The sequence below is a fragment of the Canis lupus genome, chromosome 2, assembly GCF_048164855.1.
Source record: "Canis lupus baileyi chromosome 2, mCanLup2.hap1, whole genome shotgun sequence".
NCBI lineage: Eukaryota > Metazoa > Chordata > Mammalia > Carnivora > Canidae > Canis > Canis lupus.
In genome coordinates this window covers 32796188-32817696 of record NC_132839.1, presented here as the reverse complement: position 1 = coordinate 32817696, position 21509 = coordinate 32796188, and the positions used below count along the sequence as shown (strand labels likewise).

Here is a 21509-nt window from a genome sequence, read left to right as displayed (position 1 = left end):
AAGATAAAAACCTTCTGCACAGCAAAAGAAACAGTCAACAAAACTAAAAGACAACATACAGAATGGGAGATTTGCAAATGACGTATCAGATAAAGGGCTAGTATCCAGGATCTATAAAGAGCATATTAAACTCAACAGCAAAGAAACAAACAATCCAATCATGAGATGGGCAAAAGACATGAACAGAAATCTCACAGAGGAAGACATAGACATGGCCAACAAGCACATGAGGAAATGCTCTGCATCACTTGCCATCACGGAAATATAAATCAAAACCACAATGAGATACCACCTCACACCAGTGAGAATGGGGAAAATTAACAAGGCAGGAAACAACAAATGTTGGAGAGGATGTGGAGAAAGGGGACCCCTCTTGCACTGCTGGTGGGAATGTGAATTGGTACAGCCTCTCTGAAAAACTATTTGGAGGTTCCTCAAAGAGTTTAAAATAGACCTGCCCTATGACCCAGCAATTGTACTGCTGGGGATTTACCCCAAAGGTACAGATGCAGTGAAATGCCGGGACACCTGCACCACGATGTTTATAGCAGCAATGTCCACAATAGCCAAACTGTGGAAGGAGCCTCGGTGTCCATCGAAAGATGAATGGATAAAGAAGATGTGGTCTACGTATACAATGGGATATTACTCAGCCATTAGAAATGATGAACACCCACCATTTCCTTCTATGTGGATGGAACTAGAGAGTATTATGCTAAGTGAAGTAAGCCAATTGGAGAAGGACAATCATTATATGGTTTCACTCATGTGGGAAATATAAAAAATAGTGAAAGGGATTATAGGGAAAGGAGAGAAAATGAGTGGGAAAAAATCAGAGAGGGTGACAATCCATGAGAGACTCCTAACTCTGGGAAACAAACAGCATAGTGGAAGGAGAGGTGGGCGGGGGGATGTGGTGACTGGGTGATGGGCACTGAGCGGGGCTCTTGAGGGGTCGAGCACTGGGTGTTATGCTATATGTTGGCAAATCGAACTCCAATAAAAAATTTACAAAAAATATGTAGCAAAAAATGTGTGACAACAGAAGGGGCAAAATGAAAGTATACCATTATAAGATTCTTACACTACATCTGTAATGGTGTTAACATTATTTGAATGTAAACTGTTATAAGTTAAAGATCTATTAACCCTAAAGATGTTTTGACCCTAGAGTAACCATGTAACAAAACAAAAACCTGGAATGCATAATGATAAGTTAAAGAAGCCAGTCTGAAAAGACTACGTACTACATGACTCCAACCAAATGACATTCTGGAAAAGGCAAAACTTTGGAGACATAAAAACAATCGGTCATTACCAGGGATGAGCAAGTAATTTTGGGGCAGTGAAAATAGTGATCAGCACTAAGGCAGGAAAACATAAGAATCATGTCAATTGAACATGAAGCATTAGACTAGTTTTTATTTTCAGATGACATGATCATCAATATAGAAAGTCAATGGGAAACACAAAATTGATGCTAAAACTGTATCTTTGGGGTAAATCCCCAGCAGTGCAATTGCTGGGTTGTAGGGCAGATCTATTTTTAACTCTTTGAGGAATCTCCACACAGTTACCATTTGCTTCGACGTGGATGCAACTGGAGGGTATTATGCTGAGTGAAATAAGTGAATCGGAGGACAAACATTATATGGTCTCATTCATTTGGGGAATATAAAAAATAGTGAAAGGGAATAAAAGGGAAAGGAGAAAAATGAGTGGGAAATATCAGAAAGGGAGACAGAACATGAAAGACTCCTAACTCTGGGAAACGAACTAGGGGTGGTGGAAGGGGAGGTGGGCGGGGAGTGGGGGTGACTGGGTGACGGGCACTGAGGGGGGGCACTTGACGGGATGAGCACTGGTTATTATTCTGTATGTTGGCAAATTTAACACCAATAAAAAATAAATTTATAAAAATAATAAAAAATAAAATAAAACTAATAAGTGAGCTTAGGACAGTGACGAGATACCAGGTCAATTTATAAATATTAATTGAGTTTCTATATACTAATAATGAATAATTGGAATATAAAAATAAAGAATACAGTTTACATAAAAACATGAATTGCTTAGGGATAAATCTGACAGAAGTTGTGTGGTTTTTGAATGCTTAAAACTATAAATCAGGGCAGCCCTGGTGGTGCAGTGGTTTAGCTCCTGCCTTCAGCCCAGGGTGTGATCCTGGAGATCCCAGATCCAGTCCCATGTCAGGCTCCCTGCATGGAGCCTGTTTCTCCCTCTGCCTGTGTCTCTCCCTCTCTCTCTGTGTGTCTTTCATGAATAAATAAATAAAATTTAAAAAAATTATAAATCATTGTAGGAGGATTACGGAAGGCCTAAAATGGAGAGAGAACGTATTCATGGATCAGTAGACTTAATAGTGTTAAGATTGCAATCACAATCAAAATTCTAACGGGCTTTCTTTTTCAAGAGAGAATTTAACTAGCTGGCATTTAAAATTTGTGTGTAAAAGCAAAGGACCTAGATAGACAAAACAATGTTGAAGAAAGAAATTTGGAGGGCTTATGATTCTCCATGTTAATTGTCTATTTGTGTCAGGAGCAGTATATTTCCAGTTATCTAGATTTAAACTCTCCAAGTGTTTCTTTTCACTTTATATTAATCAGTCAGTAAGTAACACTAATTATTTCTAATTTTTATATCTGCATTAAACATTTTGCTTAGGTAGAAAGATTTGAAAAAAAAAAAAAAAAGATTTGCCCAGGAGTTTTGAAGTATATTCTCATTAATTGGTTTAATCTAGTTTTTTTTAAAAAAATTATTTATTTATTTATGATAGTCACACAGAGAGAGAGAGAGAGAGGCAGAGACACAGGCAGAGGGAGAAGCAGGCTCCATGCACCGGGAGCCCGACATGGGATTCGATCCCTGGTCTCCAGGATCGTGCCCTGGGCCAAAGGCAGGCGCCAAACGCCTGCGCAGCCCAGGGATCCCTAGTTTTCTGTTTTTAAAGAAATACTGTCTGCTTACATTTTGTGTGGGTGTCTGAGTTCTCTTATTTGTAATGCAAGAATGATAATGGTAGTTTGTTCATAATAATGAATAATAACAATATATTGATGATAGTGAGATACAACATATACTGGTTTTGATTCTATTATTACTATCCGTGTTTCTTAGAATAGTGCCTGGGACATAGTAAATAGCATAAATGCAATTAACTATTTCACTTGATTACAGGGAATTCTCTCTTGTATTGAAAGCACAAATGATCTGTGCCACTTATGTGGCATTTCAGTATCTTTTGCCTCATGCAATTTCTTGTATTGTTAACTTTTCATGGCTGTATATTTTATATACTGTTTTGTTGTGGCAGATTTACTTTGTTGTATTTTGTACACTGCATAGAAAAATGTTGGACCTACATTCAAATATTTATTAAACTATATACAAAACATGCGTTGAAGCCCAGAGAATTTCTAGAGCTCCTTCTCAGGAGAAATGACGACTTGAACAAGAGACATTAACTTTCTGGGGAGCTTTTTAAAAAAAAACTTTTTTTAGGTTTTTTAATATCAAAAGTAACAACATTTTTTTTCTCTCTTCAGAGCAGCCTCTTTGGGATCAATTGTACTGACAATACATTCTCTGGGGGTCATTATTCTGAGAGACTAATAAAGATCCTTTATTGCCATCTTCAATAACAAAAGTTCAAGAGATGTTTAAGAGAAGTCATCCCAGGGATACTGGTGAGGGTAGTGAGGAAATTGCAATGGGAGGTCAAACACAGGTCACCAGCAGGTTAAAGAAAAGAATGAGAGAAGCGAAACAGTGGGTTGAATGATGTCCTTGCCGTGAGGAGCCTGCAGGAGAGATCTTTAAATTTTCTTTATGCTAAAAAAATAAAAAATAAAAATAAAAATAAAATTTTCTTTATGCTGAGTGAAATAAGTCAATCGGAGAAGGACAAACATTATATGTTCTCATTCATTTGGGGAACATAAATAATAGTGAAAGGGTATAGGGGAAGGGAGAAGAGGTGTGTGGGAAATATCAGAATGGGAGACAGAACATGAAGACTCCTAACTCTGGGAAACGAACTAGGAGTGGTGGAAGGGGAGGAGGGCGGGGGGTGGGGGTGAATGGGTGATGGGCACTGAGGGGGGCACTTGACGGGATAAGCACTGGGTGTTATTCTGTATGTTGGCAAATTGAACACCAATAAAAAATAAATTTATAAAAAAATAAATTTTCTTTCAAACCCATCACTTAAAACAAAAGAACCCATCAGTTAAGCCATACGTTTTTCAGCATGGAGAAAATATGGTCTCATTCATTTGGGGAATATAAAAAATAGTGAAAGGGAATAAAGGGGAAAGGAGAAAAATGAGTGGGAAATATCAGAAAGGGAGACAGAACATGAGAGACTCCTAACTCTGGGAAACGGGCTAGGGGTGGTGGAAGGGAGGTGGGCAGGGGGTGGGGATGACTGGGTGACGGGTACTGAGGGGGGCACTTGACAGGATGAGCACTGGGTGTTATTCTATATGTTGACAAATTGAACACCAATAAAAATAAATTTATAAAAAATAGTTGTCATTTAACTTGAGGACTGTATTTATTTTTTAATAGACTTATTTATTTTATTTTTTGTATTTTTTAATTGGAGTTCCATTTGCCAACATATAGCATAACACCCAGTGTTCATTCCGTCAAGTGCCCCCCCCCAGTGCCCATCAGTAGACTTAATGTTTTTAGAATAATTTTAGATATGCAGAAAAATTGTATAGGTAGTATAGCTGGTTCCCATATATCATATGCTCAGTTTCCCCTATTATTAACATCTCACATTAATATGATGGATTTGTTACAATTAACGAACCAATGTTGATATATTATTTTAAAATAAAATCTATAGTTTTTATTCAGATTTTCTGAGTTTTAACCTTTCAATATATTTTTTCTATTGCAATATCTCATTTAGAATACCACATTACATTTAGTTGTTATGCTATCTTTTTGCTCCTCTTGACTATGACAATTTCTCAGACTTTCCTTATATTTGAAGACTGACAGTTTTGAGAGTTACTGGTCAGATATTTTATAGAATACTCCAGTTTTGAAATTTGTCTGATGCTATTGGGAAGACCACAGAGGTAAAGTGCATTTTTATTGTCAGTTTTTCCACTGTAAAGTTTTTGTAAAGTTTTCTCTTTCTTTAGTATGGAGTATCTACACAAATTATTTGGAATACTTCTACGTAGGAGGTTTGTCTCTTCTCCCTCACTTATTAATTCATTCAATCATTTATTTATATAAGTATGAATTCTTGGATATCTATTTTATTCTTTGGGTTATTATCTACTACTATTCTATTTATTTTCTTATCCAAATTGTTCCAACTTTTGCCATTAGAAGTTCTTTTAGTGCTTTCTCTGTTTCTTGAACATACCTCATCAATGTGATTGTATTTATTTTTATTTTCCAAAAAGGCCATACTTAAAGAAGGGTTCTAGACACCAAGGGAAGGAGTGAATTTGGGAGGTCTTGTTTACATAGAAGCATCATCTTTTTCCTTTTTGAGGGTGGAACACAAGTTCCATGAGGTCAGAAACCTTGTCCTATCTGTTCATTAAGAGTATCTGGAATATGGTAGTTAGTATGTTGGATGAATAAATTAAAGAATGATGACATGTCTTAGATGGAAGCAGGAGAAAGAGTGTGAACAATTGTAGTGTGAGGTTTAAGTGATACCAAATTAGATTATATCTAATTACGGGCACCTGGGTGGCTTATTTGGTTAAGCATATGCCCTCAGCTCAAGTCATGGTCTCAGGGTCCTGGGATCAAGTTCCAAGTTGGGCTCCCTGTTCAGTGAGGAGTCTGCTCTCCTTCTCTCTCTCTGCTCCTCCTCATTGCTTGTGTGCTCTCTCTCTCTCTGCTCTCTCAAATAAATAAATTAACTCTTTAAATAGATATTTTAAAAAGATTGTATCTAATTAGGAACGGAGAATGTGGTTTCATTAGAATTGTTGGAGCAAAGTTAAGTCAAACAATGAGGAAATATTAATAAATATTTCTGTCATATATTATTGAACTATATGAGACTTCTTATAAAAAGAGTTCAGGTCAGATGGTTAGATCTGTACAACTGACACCTAGTGTAGAGGTGATAAACTGGCATTATTATGAAGAAAATTTTGAAATACTTTCTTTGTCAAAGATATTTGCCCTTGGGGAATTATAGAGACAAGGTTAAACATATAGAACATTTCAATGCAAACCAATTGGGAAATAACAAAATATGTGGAATTAACAAGAATTCCTATGGGGTGTATAGAAATAGAAAATCGTTTTTGGAAGAAAGGATGAGGGGAGGCAAATGGAAGATGAATTCGAATGGGGCCGGGGAAATCACTTATGTTTGAATAGGGTATAAATGGATTTGATTAGGGGCAAACGAAGGATATTTCAGGTAGGTGACTATCATGTGAAAAGTTTATATTTTGGATTAGGGTTAATGTTGAGGAGTTGCAGAAAATGTTTGGATTGGTGAAGTTGAACATAGATTTTTCACAACTCCTGATTGCTAAGAGAATGAGTTTCAAAAGTAAGAATGAGAAGATTCTAGAAGATTTAAAGCAAGAAGTGAACTAATTAAAATAGTGTTTTAGGATAATAAATACTGTGATACTGCTTAGGATGACTAATACAGAGGAGAGATTATAAATGCGATATCATTAGGAAGTTGTCAAGATAATTCTGGTTGAGAGATACAATTTTAGATTAGAAGTATTACAGGAATGACAAAGAAGAACTTTTTGACAGAAGAAAATGATAACATTGAGTGACTGAAATAAAGGATTTAGAAGGAAGAGCTGAGGAAGAGTAGGCTAACATAAAAATTTGCCCCTTCCGGGTAACCTACACATAAAATTAGGTTCAACAAAGTTCTGAGTTCAAACTGGGCAAGGTATAAAGTCATGATCAATTTCAGTAATATTTGAGTTATGTTTGGGAACTGGAGTTGGGTCCAAATGTGACCTCAGTTATTTGATGCACTACCTCCAGTTCCAAAGACCTGACAAGATGCAACTCTTTTTCTTTTTCTCTTACTGAGCAAGTGAACAAGAGGAGAATATCTCATTATCCATATCAGAAGTAGAGGATTATCTTTCATGAACCTACTGAATTTCCAATATTGGACCTATCCAAATGCACTTGGTTCTTGAATGGCAAATTAGTCAGGATAGGTTTTTGAATCTACAATATTCTTATCTTTCTTCATCATCGTCCAAACCAAACAATGAGATTCATAGACAACCTCTGTTAAGGATTCATGACTCAGGTGATCAACCCAACTACTAAACATATATATCATGTAGATGCATGCTTAAGTTAATTATCAGAAGGGAAGCTGGGGAACATGTAGTGGGATTTTGTTGGTTTTTAAAGAAATTTTAAATGAAAAAAGAGGAAAGGCCTTGGAGAAGAGTTCTATTTACCTTGAATATTTTTGAAGTATAGAAGAAACTTATATGATGGTCATTACCTTGTATGAACAACTGAAAATAAAGAGTACAACATAAAAATACATTTGAGCAGTTGGATGATGTTTAATAAGCATATATATATATAAAACACACAACTTTCACAATTACTGTTTCTATCCTTTGTTATTTTATTTATTTTATTTTATTATTTTTTTGTTTCTATCCTTTGATAGAAAAAAGTCCAATGATTTGGTCCAAGCTTCCTGAATGACTATTACTTTTTTCCTCCACATCTCCCCCCTCCCTTTTTTCTAAGTCTATTTTTATTTTTTTAACATTTATTTATTTATTGTATATTTTTTATTGGAGTTCGATTTACCAACATATATCATAACACCCAGTGCTCATCCTGTCAAGTGTCCCCCTCAGTGCCCGTCACCCAGTCACCCCAATCCCCTGCCCACCTCCCTTTCCACTACCCCTTGATCATTTCCCAGAGTTAGGTGTCTCTCATGTTTTGTCACCCTCACTGATATTTCCCACTCATTTTCTCTCCTTTCCCCTTTATTCCCTTTCACTATTTTTTATATTCCCCAAATGAATGAGACCTTATAATGATTGTCCTTCTCCGATTGATTTACTTCACTCAGCATAATACCCTCCAGTTCCAACCACGTTGAAGAAAATGGTGGGTATTTGTTGTTTCTAATGGCGAGTAATATTCCATTGTATACATAGACCACTTCTTCTTTATCCATTCATCTTTTGATGGTCACTGAGGCTCCTTCCACAGTGGACATTGCTGCTATAAATATTGGGGTGCAGGTGTCCTGCCATTTCACTGCATCTGTATCTTTGGGGTAAATCCCCAGCAGTGCAATTGCTAGGTCATAGGGCCACTCTATTTTTAACTCTTTTTCACACAGTTTTCCAGAGTGGTTGTACCAGTTCACATTCCCACCAACAGCTTTTTTTTTCACACTATACCTGGATTGTATCTTCAGTAGTCAGACTGTGCTAAGCAACCAAATGCCCCTTCTCAAATTAGCAATATTTTTGATGTTTTAGTCAAGGCTCCTAATCTCTAACATTCTTCTTTTTTAGAAATTGAGGTAAATTGGTATATATCATTATATGTTTCAGGTATACAGCATTAAGATTAATATCTGTTTACATTACAAAGGGATTACCATCACAAATCTAGTTACCATCCACCACCATACACTTGGCCTCTTTCACCTATTTTGCCCATCCCTCACTAACATTCTTCTTAAATTAAGGGATAATGTAAGTCTGGATATTGAAGAAGTTATCTAAGTAGGACTTAGTTGTGCTGCCCCTAAATTCAGTCTTGTTCTCCTTGAGTCTATGTTTAAACACCATCAAGCAATGACAGTAGAACACATTCAGTATTCGGAAAACTATTCTTTCAATTCTGTAGTTATATCATATTTCATGATATAGTACACTCAAAAAATTTCCGGAATGGGCAGTGGAAACGTTTTTGTGGAAATATTCGTTAACCATTTATTTGGCAAATTCATGGATGGGTTATTCAGATTTAAAATTAACCTAGCCTCAAAAAAATCAATAGTCTCTTACTTCTTTGTGAGAAATACAATCCATTTTACTGTGTCTTTTTTTTATTTTTATTTTTTTACTGTGTCTTTGAAGGCATCTTTCACTTGTTTGTTTCAAAGCGTATAAATGAATGGGTTAAACAAAGGAACAACTGAAGTAGTGAGCACAGACACTACTTTATTAATAGCTACTCCTTCCTTTGCTGAAGGTTTGATGTAGATGAAGATGCAGCTGCCATAAGTGATGGAAACCACAATCATATGGGAAGAGCAGGTGGAAAAGGCCTTTTTCCTTTGTTGGGCAGAAGGGAATCTTAGAATGGTCTTAATGATGTAGGTATAGGAGAAGACTACACACACTAAGGTAATAATGAGTGTCAGTATGGCAAAACTCAGAACAATTCTCTCTATTAAGACTGTGTCTGAGCAGGTTATCTGTAAAATTGGAGATGCATCACAGCCAAAATGATCAATCACATTTGAGTCACAGAATTCCAGCTGGAGGCCCAGGCCAAGAGGCGGGAGGATGATTAACGGGCCAGCAAACCAACAGCAGAGAACGAGGGTAGTGCAGACTCTGTTGTTCATGATAGTTGTATAATGCAGGGGCTTGCAAATGGCCACATAGCAGTCATAGGACATGGCGGCAAGGAGAAAAAATTCTGTTGCTCCAAAGAAGACAACAAAGAATAACTGGGTGGCACAAGCATTATAGGAAACAGTATTATCTCCAGTGGTCATAGTATACAGGAATCTGGGAATACAGACAGTGGTGAATGAGACTTCTAAGAAAGAGAAATTTCAGAGGAAAAAATACATGGGAGTTTTAAGATTGGAGTCCACCAGTGTGAGGGTGATAATGATGAGTTTTCCAGTAACACTGAACATGTAGGTGAGAAACAAAAATACAAAGAGCAGAACTTGTATTTTTGGGTCATCTGTCAATCCTAGCAGGATGAATGTTGTTACTACTGTATGATTTCTCATCACTGCCTTGCACCAGGAGGGATTTTGCCTGGAGAAAGAAGTGTCATAAGAAGCTAGTACTGGAACCTGAAGGAGGACATTCTGGCAAGCCTGCTTACTGCTTACATGCACTTTCTTCTTTTAGTTAATTTAATTTGTTAGCATAGAGACTTCTATGGGAAAGGTTTAGTATGGATCTTGTGCTTTTAACTAGAAAGCATATTTCCAAAGATGTCAAATAAACACAAAACAAAACATAAATCATATGTCTGATTTACAGTTTCTCAGCAATATTGCCTTTTGTATAGATTTTATTTGTCTTTATCCTGGAGGCAGTTATGTCAGTTTTCAGCTCCCCCCATCCTTATTTTCTTTAGTTTTTTTCACACTATACTGAAATGCTCTATTTTCAAAACCAAGAAGGATCTGTTATTTTGTATTTTTTTGTGTTTTAAAATTAAAACTTATTTTTTTTGAGCTATCTTAGCATCACAGCAAAATTGAGGGGAAGGTACAGAAATATTCCATATGCTTCCTGCCTTTACAAATGCATAGCCTCTCCTGTTACTAACACCCCCCACCAGAGTGGTACCTTTGTTACAAATGATGAACTTATATGGACACGTCAAAGTATATAATTTACATTATGGTTCACTCATGTTGTACATTGTAAGGATTTGGACAGATATTTAGTATCTTATATTGATCATAATTTGTCGTATGCAGATTAACACTAGAGCATTCATTTATAGTTAGTTCTGCTCTCTGTACTTTGAATGATTTCTAAATAGGGAGATAAAACTTTAAAATACAAAGATGTAGTTTTGTTTTTCACCCCATGTTTAGGCAAATGAAAGTATTTTTAAGCCAGGCTCGGACTGCTTAGGCAGGGGTTTCCTGAAGTGGTATAATGAAATTTTTTTTCTGGAACTTAAATATAAACCCAATTTATCTGTACTTTATATATGTCCTGTTGTGATGTTTTGGGTCCTGGATGGAGTCCAGAGGGGATGATCTGTCCAATTTGTTCTTTGCCAGCCTGATTGGCCTGACCAACTCAGTGTTCTTCACAGCACTCAGCCTTCAGAATCTGTCTTAGGGTTTATCTTAGTGACCTCTTTGAACAATTTGTGTTCTTGCCTGCTTCAATTCAACTTTCCTCACTAGTAAATCAGCTCCCTAACCCTACAGCTTATGTTCTCTGAGTTTTGATGTATGTAACTTGCCCAAACAACATCCAGAAACAAATGGACACAATATGAGCCAATCTTTGTAGCCATAGTATAAAGTACCTTACCTTTCTCAGTGACATTTGTCACTGTCCATTTCTGCACCTCCAAGGAGTGTTAAGCCTCCCTATACCCCAATGTACATTTCTTCCCTCCAGAAATCTCTTTAGATAGGTGCTCAGGAAATTCCCTCCCCTCCTTCATGTCAAAACTTAGCCTCATTGAGGTTTGTGTTTCAAGCAGCTGCTTGAAGGTATCCAGGTATCCATCCTGTAAAAAAAAATCGGTAAGAAAAAAAAAATCGGTAAGTGCAACCTCTCTGGGAATATCAAAGTTAACAATAACTTGATATATTGTCCAATAATATGTCTTAGGATTTTATTGGGGGTAAATGATTGTTAATGAGCAAATTTAGGCATACTCAGTGTTTGTAGGGAAATCCTATAGACTTCTACATGAGAGTGAAAACTACTTTTTTATGTTTCAAAAAATTGTCCTAGTTGTATCCAGTGTATGTTTTCTGAATAGAGAATCAAAATTATGTTAGGTTACTCTTGCATTGCTCAAGTAAATAATCTACATTTATTCATTAAAATAAATATCCAATAAGCCTCTGTTATTTAAAGAACATAATATCAGAGAGTGGAGCTCCAATCATTTGCAGGTTGAGCTCCCTCAAGCTTTCTGGCTGCCCGTAGAAGATAGTATTTCATTTTGGTGCATACTCAGTGACATGGTAACACAAGATAACAGTGAAAATATAGCTGTGGATTTCAGATGACAACTATTCCATGCTTGTTACTTGGTAATTGATCTTAGCTATTAGATAGCTATTTATATTAATAGCTATTTAAATTTTTTTATGTTCACCCAGTTTCTCTAGTTATTTTTTTATTTTTACTAATGTTGGCCATGACATCTGTCCTCATAAGTTGAGTTAGCAGGTTTATTGCTCAGGGTTCACAGACATGATTTTGAAATACAGACAAGCCCTCCCCCCTTAGCTCCTGGGAGAAATGACTCACTGGAGAGATAGTATCTTGTCATGTACTTGCCAGGGGAAGACTCTGATAAGCCAAACTGAATGATGAGTCAGGTTTATTTCTGCATTCTTAATTTTCTTCCCCCTCTCCCTTCCACTGTAGGAGAGTTTAAATCCTTGTACTAGTTATTGGTATTGTAACTCTAGTTCTTCCTCTCCTATGAAGTTCTTAGGATCTAAAATTATTTCCTCTTGTCTTATCAAAACATTAATTCTTTTATATTAGTAGGAAAGACTGATGAACTCAGTCATATTAGCATTTGATCATGAATTTAATGTTTAAAATACTTAATATATATTGGATCAGAGTTTATTAAAATACAAAGATCCTTCTTCTTCCTCCATGCTACCTTAGCTACTTGTCCCAATATTTAAGAGGCTTACTGACATTTAATTTTCAAATTTGATGTTCTCTTAATGCTACCTGGCCTTTATTTTCATCATTTCTCCTTCCACTTAAGACTTTTCATGGAGGCATTGAAACTACTTTTGGTATTTGAAGCAATGGAGTTTTGCATCCCAAATACGCAATAAAAAATAGCCTGGTTCTGGGATAGGTTTCTGGTTTTACTATGGTTTATTACTGAATTTTTTTTGTAGTCAACATACAATGTTGTATTCGTTCCAGTTATACGGCATAGTGATTCAACACTTCCATACATTAGACAATGTTCCATGCGTGTTTTGTCTTCGGACATTACCACTCAAGATGCCTAAAGAGCCAAGGTCTGTGGTCACATGACCTCATGGGGAGGAGGCTCTCAGGCTAATTTTTACAGTGTTTATGCAGAGTACAGTTGATTGGAGATGAAGGACACCCCTCAGAAGACCTGATTTCTCCCACATGAGACAGAATCAGCTTCTGAGGCTGTAGGAAATCAATGCCACTAGGAGGGATGGCCTACAATGTGCTATCTTTGGTTCTGTTCCACCAGCCATGGTGTAACTTCTGTAGCCATATCATGAAAGCCAGAATTCAAGTGGGAAGAATAAAATGTTAACAAAGGGCCCTAGAAGGATGTTGATTTAAGGATCTGAGTCTTCACAGTGACCAAAGTAATCTTCCTTGTGAAGCAGCATAGGAATCGGGATGCAGTGGCCTTCTTGGCTCAATAAGTTACGTGTCTGACTGCAGCTCGCATCATGATCCCAAGATCATGTCAGGCTCCCTGTTCTTCAGTTCAGGGTCTGAATAACCCTCTTCCTCTGCCATTCCTGTACTCCTTTGTCTCTCTCTGAGAGGATTCCTCATCAGTAATGTCATCCTCAATATTCTCCACTGCCCAATTGCTTTCAAATTTCCTGAGGCCACCTTGACAATATTTATTTGTTCTTCCTCATTAATATTTTTTATGAACCGTCTCATTATGAATGTATCGGAGGGTGAATCATAGAAGTGGGTGGAGAGTCACTCACTGAGTTTCGGTGGACAAAATCTGGCACCACAGCCTTGGCAACATCATCGCAGCAGCAACAATTGAGGTTGTCCATTGTCAAAAACGCTAGGTAGAGAGCTGACAACTCACTCAATATCAACTATGAACTGCTCAGCTCAAAGAGTGACAGTTGAGAAGAAAGGCAGAGGTATATTTCTCGTCACCATGGCAATGTGTGACATCATAGTGCTTTCAAAATGAATGCAGCTGCACAGCAATCACCTGCTGTCTCGACAGGGGTGTACCTTTTGATTTGTAGAGTCAGGCATTCTTCCTTACATCTCAGCTTGAATTCACTGCTGTTCAGGATGGCTTGATAGTTATGTGGCTAAATTTAGGGGACCAGCTGACATGAGGAATTCTATTCCACCATCTTCCATCCATCTGAAATATGTTTTTTAACGGGCCTAATCCAAACTGATTCAGGATGGTAGTCCATAAAGCCTTTTTGCAAGCTATTCAAGTTTGTTTTGCAAATAAAGTCAGTTTTATTTAGGATCGCCCAAACTAGAGACAATTAAGCTGTCCCTATTTATTTTTTCTTTCTTTCTTTCTTTCTTTCTTTCTTTCTTTCTTTCTTTCTTTCTTTCTTTCTTTCTTTCTTTCTTTTTTATTGGAGTTCTATTTGCCAACATATAGCATAACACCCAGTGCTCATCCGGCCAAGTGCCCCCCGCAGTGCCCATCACCCAGTCACCCCAACCCCCTTCCCACCTCCCTTTCCACTACCCATTGTTTATTTCCCAAAATTAGGTGTCTCTCATGTTTTGTCACCCTCACTGATATTTTCACTCATTTCTCTCCTTTTCCCTATGACCCTTTTCACTATTTCTTATATTCCCCATATAAGTGAAACCATGTATTGTTTGTCCTTCTCCAAGTGACTTACTTCACTCAGCATAATACCCTCCAGTTCCATCCACATCGAAGCAAATGGTGGGTATTCGTCCTTTCTACTGGCTGAGTAATATCCCATTGTCTATATAGACTACATCTTCTTTATCCACTCATCTGTCAATGGACACCGAGGCTCCTTCCACAGTTTGGCTATTGTGTACTTTGCTGCTATAAACACTGGGGTGCAGGTGTAAGAGCCTTCCTTTATACCTATCAACAATTTAACCAATTTGCATGCCCACCTCCATTCCAGTAACAGTTTGCTCTGTGTAGTTAAGGATTTATTTCCTGGTTTGCCTTTTTTTAGGTTACTTTTCTTTAGGCAGTAAAGAGTTACTTCTTTTTCCCTCCCATGTTACATCTTTTTTCTTTTTTTCTCCAGTCAAGAAACATTTATTTAGATAAGAAAGGAGTCCCTAGGGCTTGGGCTTGGGAGGCTGGCCTTGGTTTTAGGCCTGGGACCCAGCAGTCCCAATAGGCTAGGAGGGGCACGTCCTCTTGCTGCAGGTGATGAAGCTCTGGTTCTCGTTGGACCAGTAGAGAACCACAAAGCCCTCTGGTGGAAGGATAGAACCTCTGTTCTCTTCCACGTGGCCCGTTATCAGATAGCTGGTTCCTCTCTTTTCTTTTTTTTTAAGATTTTATTTATTTATGAGAGAGAGAGAGAGAGAGAGAGAGAGGCAGAGACACAGGCAGAGGGAAAAGCAGGCTCCATGCAGGAAGCCCGACGTGGGGCTCGATCCTAGGTCTCTAGGACCATGCCCTGGGCAGAAGTTGGTGCTAAACCGCTCAACCACCAGGGCTGCCCATCTGGTTCCTTTCTCATGGGGAGGCATTGCTGGTAGGGAATGTAAAACTTCAGGGGGGTGTCCGTGAATGGATAGGGCAAGTCCAGGCTTCTGGTTTTGTAAGCACCAATAAGACTGACAGAGACCTTGAGGGCTTCCCCTGAGCCCCAAACCATGGACTTCACTGTTGCAGTCACCACCAGGTTGCTGGTACAGAAGTTGGTCTGCAAGGTGCCTATCCATTGACAGGGGACACTGGGTGCATTGGGGCCCTCCAGAGTTGCCTGGCTTCAGATGAAGCCTTTGGTGTCTTTGCAAATGTCTGGACTTGGGGTTTGGGTTGAGGAGTGGGATGCCCTACTGAGCATCCTCCCCAAGGCCCTGGACCTACCCATCTTTGGTGGTGCCCGGTGGCAGGCTCTTGAAGGAGACAGAGAAGATGTTGGATGGCTGTGACACTGAGGTCAGAGATGAACTGGACCAGGAGCACAATTCCCTTCAGAAGAGATGGGACCCAGGAGTGAATGGGTGTTATTGTCTAATGGGTACAGAATTTAAGTTTGGGAAGATGAAAAACTTCTGGAGAAAAATATTGCTTTGGCTGATGTCAAAAACATTATTCTATGCACTTTTATTTAGGACTTTTTTTGGCTTCAGGTCTCACATTTAGGTCTTTGATCCATTTTGAATTTATTTTTGTCATAGTGTTAGCAAGTGGTCCAGTTTCATTCTTTTACATGTAGCTGATCCAGTTCTCTCAACACCATTTCTTGAAGAGACTGCCTTTTCCCCCATTGGATATTCTTGCTTCCTTTGTCATAAATTAATTGACTTATATTGTGGGTTTATTTCAGAGCTCTTTATTCTGTTCTATTGATCTGTGTGTCTATTTTTGTGCCAGTATCATACTGTTTTGATTGCTACAGCTTTGCAGCATAGCTAACTTTGTTTTTCTTTATAAGATTGCTTTGACTATTTGAGGTCTTTTGTGGTTCCATACAAATTTTAATTTTGTTTGTACTATTAAAAAATTCTGTTGGTATTTTGATAGGGATTGCATTGAATCTGTACATTGCTTTGGGTAATATGACATTTAAACAATATTAATTCTCCCAGTCCATGAGAATGGAATATTTTTTTCCATTTGTTTGTGCCATCTTCAATGTCTTTCATCAATGTTTTAGAGTTTCAGGATAAACTTCTTTAGTTAAGTTTATTCTGAGGTATTTTATTATTTTGGTGCAACTGTAAATGAAGTTTTCTTAATTCTCTTTCTGATACTTCATTATTAGTGCATAGAAACACTACCTCTCTCTGGGTATTAATTTTGTGTCTTGCCACCTTACTGGAATCATTTATTACTCATAGTAGTTTTTTGGTGGAGGCTTTAGGATTTTTTTGTGTGTATCATGTTGTTTATGATGAGTGACAGTTTAGCTTCTTCACCAATGTGGATGCCTCTTACATCTTTTTCTTGTCTGCTTGTTGTGGATAGGATTTCCAGTACTACATTGAATAAAAGTGGTCAGAGTGGACATCCTTGTATGAGATGCATCCTTGGATGACATTGTGCCATTTGAGACAACATGGATGGAACTAGAGGGTATTATGCTAAGTGAAAAGTCAGACCGCGAAAAACAAATGCCATATGATTTCACTCATAAGTGGAATCTAAAACAAGCAAATGAATAAACAAAAAGAGCAGAGTCAGACCTATAAATACAGAGAACAGACTGATGGTTGCCAGATGATGGGCAGATGGTGAAGGGGAGTGGGAGATACAGGCTTTCATTAACAGAATGAATGTCATGAGAATGAAAGGTACAGCATAAAGAATATAGTCAATGATATTGTAAAAGTGTTATATGGTGACAGATGGTAGGTGTACTTGTGATGAGTATAGTATAATGTATAAACTTGTCAAATTACTATGTTGTACACCTAAAACTAAAGTACTATTGTGTGTCAAACTATACTGAAAAAAAATTTTTTTTCGGAAGCTCTGGAGGTAGATGTTGGTGATGGTGGTGACGTGCATGTTCCTAATGCCAATGAACTGTATACTTAAAAATAGTAAAAATGGCAAATTTTACCTTTTGTCTATTTTGCCACAATAGAAAAGTAAATGTTAAAAAACAAAATGATCAAACACGCCACAAAATATTTTATTTGGACTTTAAACTCTCAATTATAATTTTGGTTACCTGAATAAGAAAATACTTCAATATTTACCCAAGTTGTTATCATTTTTGGTACTCTTTTTCACAATTAGAATATGCATATATAAAGTTATAACATATTTACACAATAGGGAAACTTTGCACAAATGTGAACTATTCTCTATATAGTTAAAAATGCGTAAACTTACACTTACACAAGATTATACAAATCTAAGGGCAAAGATATAAATGCTTATGCATGTATAAACATATTATAATTTTGTATTTGCATAAATATTCTTTTTTAATAATAAACTTATTTTTTATTGGTGTTCAATTTGCCAACATAGAGAATAACACCCAGTGCTCATCCCATCAAGTGCCCCCCTCAGTGCCCATCACCCATTCACCCCCACCCCCCCACTCTCCTCCCCTTCCACCACCCCTAGTTCGTTTCCCACAGTTTTGGGAATTTATGTTCTGCCTCCCTTTCTGATATTTCCAACCCATTTCTTCTCCCTTCCCTTCTATTCCCTTTCACTATTATTTATATTCCCCAAATGAATGAGAACATATAATTTTTGTTTTTCTCCGATTGACTCATTTCACTCAGCATAATACCCTCCAGTTCCATCCACGTTGAAGCAAATGGTGGGTATTTGTCATTTCTAATGGCTGAATAATATTCCATTGTATACATAAAATATTCTTGGAAGCCACCTAACAAACTCCTAACACCCATTGCCTTTAAAAAAAATGTCTTTTATTGGAGTTCAATTTGCCAACATATAGCATAACACCCAGTGCTCATCCCATCAAGTGCCCCCCTCAGTGCCTGTCACCCAGTCACCCCAACCCCACGCTGACCTCCCTTTCCACCACCCCTTGTTCGTTTCCCAGAGTTAGGAGTCTTTCATGTTCTGTCACCCTCGCTGATATTTCCCAATAATTTCTCTCCATTCCCCTTAATTCCCTTTCACTATTTTTATTTTATTTATTTATTTATTTCTAATAAATTTATTTTTTATTGGTGTTCAATTTGTCAAAATACACAATAACACCCAGTGCTCATCCCGTCAAGTGCCCACCTCAGTGTCCGCCACACAGTCACCCCAATCTCCCGCCCACCTCCCCTTCCACCACCCCTATTCATTTCCCAGAGTTAAGAGTCTTTCATGTTCTGTCTCCCTTTCTGATATTTTCCACTTATTTTTTCTCCTTTCCCCTTTTTTTCCCTTTCACTATTCTTTATATTCCCCAAATGAATGAGACCATATAATGTTTGTTCTTCTCCGATTGACTTATTTCACTCAGCATAGTACCCTCCAGTTCCATTCACATCGAACAAATGGTGGGTAATTGTCGTTTCCAAAGGCTGAGTAATATTCCATTGTATACATAAACCACATCTTCTTTATCCATTCGTCTTTCCATGGACACCAAGGCTCCTCACACATTTAGGCTATTGTGGACATTGCTGCTATAAACATTGGGTGCAGGTGTCCCGGCGTTTCATTGCATATGTATCTTTGGGGTAAATCCCCAGCAGTGCAATGGCTGGGTCGTAGAGCAGATCTATTTCTAACTCTTTGAGGAACCTCCACACAGTTTTCCAGAGTGGCTGCACCAGTTCACATTCCCACCAACAGTGCAAGAGGGTTCCTCTTTCTCCACATCCTCTCCAACATTTGTGGTTTCCTTCCTTGTTAATTTTCCCCATTCTCACTGGTGTGAGGTGGTATCTCATTGTGGTTTTGATTTGCATTTCCCTGATGGCCAGTGATGCAGAATATTTTCTCATGTACTTATTGGCGATGTCTATGTCTTCCTCTGTGAAATTTCTGTTCATGTCTTTTGCCCATTTCATGATTGGATTGTTTGTTTCTTTGGTGTTGAGTTTAATAAGTTCTTTATAGATCTTGGAAACTAGCCCTTTATCTGGTATGTCCTTTGCAAATATCTTCTCCCATTCTGTAGGTTGTCTTTTAGTTTTGTTGACAGTTTCTTTTGCTGTGCAGAAGCTTCTTATCTTGATGAAGTCCCAATAGTTCATTTTTGCTTTTGTTTCTCTTGCCTTCATGGATGTATCTTGCAAGAAGTTATTGTGGCTTAGTTCAAAAAGGGTGTTGCCTGTGTTCTCCTCTAGGATTTTGATGGAATCTTGTCTCACATTTAGATCTTTCATCCATTTTGAGTTTGTCTTTGTGTATGGTGTAAGAGAATGGTCCAATTGCATTCTTCTGCATGTGGATGTCCAATTTTTCCAGCACCATTTATTGAAGAGACTTTCTTCCAGTGGATAGTCTTTCCTCCTTTGTCGAATATTAGTTGACCATAAAGTTGAGGGTACACTTCTGGATTCTCTTTTCTGTTCCATTGATCTATGTGTCTGTTTTTGTGTCAGCACCACAGTGTCTTGATGACCACATCTTTGTAGTACAACCTGAAATCTGGCATTGTGATGCCCCCAGCTGTGGTTTTCTTTGCTACTCTTCCCCTGGCCATTCAGGGTCTTTTCTGATTCCACACAAATCTTTTTTTTAAATTTTTTTAAATTTATTTACGATAGTCACACACACACACACAGAGAGAGAGAGAGAGAGAGAGAGGCAGAGACACAGGCAGGGAGAATCAGGCTCCATGCACCGGGAGCCCGATGTGGGACTTGATCCGGGTCTCCAGGATCGTGCCCTGGGCCAAAGGCAGGCGCCAAACCGCTGCGCCTCCCAGGGATCCCTGATTCCCCGCAAATCTTAAGATTATTTGTTCCAATGCTCTGAAGAAAGTCCATGGTATTTTGATAGGGATTGCATTAAATGTGTAAATTGCCCTGGGTAACAGTGACATTTTCACAGTATTAATTCTTCCAATCCATAAGCATGGAATATTTTTCCATCTCTTTGTGTCTTCCTCAATTTCTTTCAGAAGTGTTCTGTAGTTTTTAGCATAGAGATCCTTTACCTCTTTGGTTAGGTTTACTCCTAGGTATCTTATGCTTTGGGTGCAATCGTAAATGGGATTGACTCCTTAATTTCTCTTTCTTCAGTCTCATTGTTAGTGTATAGAAATGCCACTGACTTCTGGGCATTCATTTTGTATCCTGCCACACAGCTGAATTGGTGTATGAGTTCTAGCAATCTTGGGGTGGAGTCCTTTGGGTTTTCTATTTACAGTGTCATATCATCTGCGTAGAGGTAGACTTTGACTTCTTTGCCAATTTAAATGCCTTTTTTTTTGTATGATTGCTGAGGCTAGGACTTCTAGTATTATCTTGAATAGCTGTAGTGAGGGTGGACATCCCTGTCTTGTTCCTGATCTTAAGGGAAAGGCTCCCAGTGTTTCCCCATTGAGAATGATATTTTCTGTGGGCTTTTCGTAGATGCCTTTTTAGATGCTGAGGAATGTTCCCTCTATCCCTACATTCTGAAGAGTTTTGATCAGGAATGGATGATGTATTTTATCAAATGTTTTCTCTGCATCTATTGAGAGGATCCTATGGTTCTTGTTTTTTCTCTTGCTATGATTAGTCACATTGATTGCTTTATGAGTGTTGAACCAGCCTTGCATCCCGGGGATAAATCCCACTTGGTCATGGTGAATAATCTTCTTAATGTATTGTTGGATCCTTTTGGCTAGTATCTTATTGAGAATTTTTGTATGTGTGTTCATCATGGATATTGGTCTATAATTCTTTTTGGTGGGGTCTTTGTCTGGTTTTGGAATTAAGGTGATGTTGGCCTCATAGAACGAGTTTGGAAGTATTCCATCTCTTTCTATCTTTCTGAAAAGCTTTAGTAGAATAGGTATGGTATCGTGTTTAAATGTTTGATAGAACTCCCCTGGGAAGCCATCTGGCCTTGGACTTTTGTGTCTTGGGAGGTTTTTGATGACTGCTTCAATTTCCTCCCCACTTATCGGCCTGTTCAGGTTTTCTATTTCTTCCTGTTCCAGTTTT

General features: G+C 37.9%; 1 protein-coding gene and 1 pseudogene across 1 annotated transcript in view; both read right to left on the bottom strand.

Moving 5' to 3' along the window:
• The window catches only part of LOC140615204 (olfactory receptor 6C1-like), a 48489-nt gene extending 34599 nt beyond the window's left edge, over positions 1 to 13890 (bottom strand). Inside the window, exons 1-2 of the mRNA XM_072795130.1 lie at positions 13691 to 13890; positions 11301 to 11502 (exon numbers count right to left, since the gene is read on the bottom strand). The gene's annotated coding sequence lies outside the window, so the exon portion shown is untranslated. The remainder of the gene's footprint in view (positions 1 to 11300; positions 11503 to 13690) is intronic.
• Positions 7955 to 11290, bottom strand: LOC140615220 (olfactory receptor 6C2-like; annotated as a pseudogene).
• Positions 13891 to 21509: the final 7619 nt, after the last annotated feature.